Here is a 5,168-nt window from a genome sequence, read left to right as displayed (position 1 = left end):
GAGAGGGTCGGTGTTGGAGGCGGGACTCAGCCAGTCCCAGTCTCCCAGGGACCCCCGGGCCGCTGCCGCTGGCGGTCGAGTCAGGCAGGTCGGAGCGTGAGAGCCCCCAGCCTTGAGTTGAGTTGGGCTGGGCTGTGCTGTTCTGGGGCGGGCGAGGGAGGCCCCCTGCGACCACCCGCTCCGTTTCCGCCCCTCCACCCCCCCTCCCCTCCCCTGGACTGAAGGGTGGAACCCGGAGCAGGCTCTTGAGGCGTCCCGTCCCCGGGCGGCCCTCACCGTCTACGGCCATACCACCCTGAACGCGCCCGATCTCGTCTGATCTCGGAAGCTAAGCAGGGTCTGGGCCTGGTTAGTACTTGGAATGGGAGACCGCCTGGGAATACCGGGTGCTGTAGGCTTTTGCGCCCCCTTCCCACACACACTTTTAACTTGCGTGGCCCCGACAGAGAGACAGGCCGAGACCCCCGGCCGGGCTGCCGGTCCGGAGGTGTCCCTCCCGACCAACAGCGCCCAGCGCCTGCAGCAGGCCCACAGGCCTGGCTCTCCCCAGGGAAGCTGCTAGGACACTCTCTGCATGAGACCCGGCGGGGAGCCGAGCCAGGTCCAGGCCACGACCCTCCCTGTGCACCCTGACCGACCCACCCCACCCCTCGGCCTTCAGGATGAGGGGTGGGGGGACACCTGCCCTTCCCCAGAACACAGGGCCCACCCGCGGGGCCCGCTCCCCCACCCGTTCCTGCCACACAAGCAGAACCTTGCCACCCAGATCCTGGGAGTGGGAGAGTCCATCCAGCGTCTCTGCCTGGGTCCGTCTCTCTTTGCACCACCTCCTCAAGGTCCCTCCTGAGTCTCTGCCCCCTTTCCCACTGCCTTCCTCCCTGAGGGTCCCCCTGAGTCTGTCTCTCTGCCTGTCTCTCTCTTTCTCTCTCATCAGAGCAGCAGATGTCTGTGTGTGTCTCTGCTCATCCATCTCTCTCCTTCTCCCTTGTGCCTCTCTTGGCCTGGGAGGAGGCATCCCTGTCTCCATCTCCCACTCAATGCCTCTCTGGCCTTGGCTCTCTTTTCTCTCTCTCTCTCTCTCTCTCTCTCTCTCTCTCTCTCTCTCTCTCCCTCTCCCTCTCTCTTTCACACACACACACACACACACACACACACACACAACACACACACACTCACCCCTCTCTTCCCCCCTCCCACCCCAGCCACTCACTCTGGGCTGCAAGTCATGGAGTCCATGGTAGCCTCCAGACTGGGCAGTCACAGGTTCTCTCATCTGCCATGTAACTTCCCTGGATGTAAGAATGGATTCGCACATCACCCTTGAAGTGTGCGCACCACTTCCAGGGTGTGTGCTCGGCAGAGGCTGAGAGAAGGCCGAGGAGGCCACAGGGTCTTGGGAGTCTGCGCTGAGAGCCAAGCAAGAGAGCAGATGGCAAAGGAGGGCAGGCGCTCCTGGAAGAGGAGGAAGCAGCCTTCAGAGCAATCAAGCGGTTCAGGGCCAGGGTTGCCCGGGAGGACCAGGGGCCAAGGGGTGCCGAAGCCCTGCCGCTGGGGACAGGGAGGCAGAGGCCCCTTGGTCGAGGCGACCCGTCCACCTGGAGACGACGGGACAAGACGCAGGGCCTGACCACCCGGTGGGCGCGCGTCCCAGCGACCACTGCTCCCCTCCCTCCCCCCCTCCCCCACCCCCACCCCCACCCCCCGCAATGCTTGCAGGTGAGGGGGCTTCCCCATCTGGTGAGGCCGCCGGCTAAGCTCCGACGGGGGTTTGAATCAGGGTGCTTCTTCCACAGGCGGTCCTTTCCGGCCGCACCGCCACTGGACCGAGGGGTCTCTGCCCTTCCTCAGGGCGGTGCTGTGCACGTGCTGGACGTTGACTGAGCCCTCCGACCTCGGCACTCGGTCCGAACCGAGTGACTCTGCGGTGCTTTGCAGAGTGGGCCCGAAACTCAGGGCGAGGCACCGCCCCAGCGGCGCACTTCTGAGCCTGGCCGCGCGACTGGGAGCCAGCGGGCCGCAGCCCCCTGGCCACCCTCTGCCCGGTTTCTGTGAGTCCGTGCGTGTGTTCCTCCCTCCTGCCCTCCCTGTGCGTGGCTCCACGCGCCAGGCACGCGCAGGGGTTGTGTGTGGCCGGCGGCTGGCCCTGGCCCAGTCCGACTGCATTTCCGCCTGGGGCGCGGGCCTCTGTCAGGGTCCCTGGGGTGTCCGAGGTGGGTGCCCGCTCGCGTCTCTGCCCCTGGCTCTCTGGGCTCCCAGCTAGGCTAGGCTAGGTTCTCGCGCGCGGGACACTGCGGCGGCCCGGGGCTTCTGGGCTTCTGGGCTTCTGCGCCTGGCAGAGGGCGCGGTGGGCGTGGCGGTGGGGCCCCCCCCCCCGGGGATCTGGCGGGGCGGGGGGGAGGGGGAGGGGGGGAGGGGGAGGGGGGAGCCTGGGGCTTGGCGAGGAGGGGCGGAGGAGACCAGGCCACGCCAGTCCGGGCCGGGGCGGTGGGTGTCCTGTGGGCGATCGGCGGGGCTCCGGGTAGCTGGAGCCAGGTGGAGAGGGTCGGTGTTGGAGGCGGGACTCAGCCAGTCCCAGTCTCCCAGGACCCCCGGGCCGCTGCCGCTGGCGGTCGAGTCAGGCAGGTCGGAGCGTGAGAGCCCCCAGCCTTGAGTTGAGTTGGGCTGGGCTGCGCTGTTCTGGGGCGGGCGAGGGAGGCCCCCTGCGACCACCCGCTCCGTTTCCGCCCCTCCACCCCCCCTCCCCTCCCCTGGACTGAAGGGTGGAACCCGGAGCAGGCTCTTGAGGCGTCCCGTCCCCGGGCCGGCCCTCACCGTCTACGGCCATACCACCCTGAACGCGCCCGATCTCGTCTGATCTCGGAAGCTAAGCAGGGTCGGGCCTGGTTAGTACTTGGATGGGAGACCGCCTGGGAATACCGGGTGCTGTAGGCTTTTGCGCCCCCTTCCCACACACACTTTTAACTTGCGTGGCCCCGACAGAGAGACAGGCCGAGACCCCCGGCCGGGCTGCCGGTCCGGAGGTGTCCCTCCCGACCAACAGCGCCCAGCGCCTGCAGCAAGGCCCACAGGCCTGGCTCTCCCCAGGGAAGCTGCTAGGACACTCTCTGCATGAGACCCGGCGGGGAGCCGAGCCAGGTCCAGGCCACGACCCTCCCTGTGCACCCTGACCGACCCACCCCACCCCTCGGCCTTCAGGATGAGGGGTGGGGGGGACACCTGCCCTTCCCCAGAACACAGGCCCACCCGCGGGGCCCGCTCCCCCACCCGTTCCTGCCACACAAGCAGAACCTTGCCACCCAGATCCTGGGAGTGGGAGAGTCCATCCAGCGTCTCTGCCTGGGTCCGTCTCTCTTTGCACCACCTCCGCAAGGTCCCTCCTGAGTCTCTGCCCCCTTTCCCACTGCCTTCCTCCCTGAGGGTCCCCCTGAGTCTGTCTCTCTGCCTGTCTCTCTCTTTCTCTCTCATCAGAGCAGCAGATGTCTGTGTGTGTCTCTGCTCATCCATCTCTCCTTCTCCCTTGTGCCTCTCTTGGCCTGGGAGGAGGCATCCCTGTCTCCATCTCCCACTCAATGCCTCTCTGGCCTTGGCTCTCTTTTCTCTCTCTCTCTCTCTCTCTCTCTCTCTCTCTCTCTCTCTCTCCCTCCCTCTCCCTCTCTCTTTCACACACACACACACACACACACACACACATACACACACACACTCACCCCTCTCTTCCCCCCTCCCACCCCAGCCACTCACTCTGGGCTGCAAGTCATGGAGTCCATGGTAGCCTCCAGACTGGGCAGTCACAGGTTCTCTCATCTGCCATGTAACTTCCCTGGATGTAAGAATGGATTCGCACATCACCCTTGAAGTGTGCGCACCACTTCCAGGGTGTGTGCTCGGCAGAGGCTGAGAGAAGGCCGAGGAGGCCACAGGGTCTTGGGAGTCTGCGCTGAGAGCCAAGCAAGAGAGCAGATGGCAAAGGAGGGCAGGCGCTCCTGGAAGAGGTGGAAGCAGCCTTCAGAGCAATCAAGCGGTTCAGGGCCAGGGGTTGCCCGGGAGGACCAGGGGCCAAGGGGTGCCGAAGCCCTGCCGCTGGGGACAGGGAGGCAGAGGCCCCTTGGTCGAGGCGACCCGTCCACCTGGAGACGACGGGACAAGACGCAGGGCCTGACCACCCGGTGGGCGCGCGTCCCAGCGACCACTGCTCCCCTCCCTCCCCCCCTCCCCCCCACCCCCACCCCCACCCCCCGCAATGCTTGCAGGTGAGGGGGCTTCCCATCTGGTGAGGCCGCCGGCTAAGCTCCGACGGGGGTTTGAATCAGGGTGCTTCTTCCACAGGCGGTCCTTTCCGGCCGCACCGCCACTGGACCGAGGGGTCTCTGCCCTTCCTCAGGGCGGTGCCTGTGCACGTGCTGGACGTTGACTGAGCCCTCCGACCTCGGCACTCGGTCCGAACCGAGTGACTCTGCGGTGCTTTGCAGAGTGGGCCCGAAACTCAGGGCGAGGCACCGCCCCAGCGGCGCACTTCTGAGCCTGGCCGCGCGACTGGGAGCCAGCGGGCCGCAGCCCCCTGGCCACCCTCTGCCCGGTTTTCTGTGAGTCCGTGCGTGTGTTCCTCCCTCCTGCCCTCCCTGTGCGTGGCTCCACGCGCCAGGCACGCGCAGGGGTTGTGTGTGGCCGGCGGCTGGCCCTGGCCCAGTCCGACTGCATTTCCGCCTGGGGCGCTGGGCCTCTGTCAGGGTCCCTGGGGTGTCCGAGGTGGGTGCCCGCTCGCGTCTCTGCCCCTGGCTCTCTGGGCTCCCAGCTAGGCTAGGCTAGGTTCTCGCGCGCGGGACACTGCGGCGGCCGGGGCTTCTGGGCTTCTGGGCTTCTGCGCCTGGCAGAGGGCGCGGTGGGCGTGGCGGTGGGGGCCCCCCCGGGGATCTGGCGGGGCGGGGGGGAGGGGGAGGGGGGAGGGGAGGGGGGAGCCTGGGGCTTGGCGAGGAGGGGCGGAGGAGACCAGGCCACGCCAGTCCGGGCCGGGGCGGTGGGTGTCCTGTGGGCGATCGGCGGGGCTCCGGGTAGCTGGAGCCAGGTGGAGAGGGTCGGTGTTGGAGGCGGGACTCAGCCAGTCCCAGTCTCCCAGGACCCCCGGGGCCGCTGCCGCTGGCGGTCGAGTCAGGCAGGTCGGAGCGTGAGAG

At 67.5% G+C, this 5,168-nt stretch overlaps 2 non-coding genes across 2 annotated transcripts; both read left to right on the top strand.

The window, feature by feature from the left end:
• The first annotated feature begins 277 nt into the window (after positions 1–277).
• LOC144251813 (5S ribosomal RNA) lies at positions 278–398 on the top strand. The gene has a single exon (XR_013342760.1). It is a non-coding gene; the product is annotated as a 5S ribosomal RNA (ribosomal RNA).
• A 2,414-nt stretch (positions 399–2,812) lies between these two features.
• On the top strand, positions 2,813–2,931 carry LOC144251810 (5S ribosomal RNA). The gene has a single exon (XR_013342757.1). It is a non-coding gene; the product is annotated as a 5S ribosomal RNA (ribosomal RNA).
• The last annotated feature ends 2,237 nt before the right edge of the window (positions 2,932–5,168 follow it).

Source organism: Urocitellus parryii, unplaced genomic scaffold, assembly GCF_045843805.1.
Source record: "Urocitellus parryii isolate mUroPar1 unplaced genomic scaffold, mUroPar1.hap1 Scaffold_2288, whole genome shotgun sequence".
NCBI classification, from domain to species: domain Eukaryota; kingdom Metazoa; phylum Chordata; class Mammalia; order Rodentia; family Sciuridae; genus Urocitellus; species Urocitellus parryii.
This window is presented reverse-complemented; position numbering and strand designations above follow the sequence as displayed.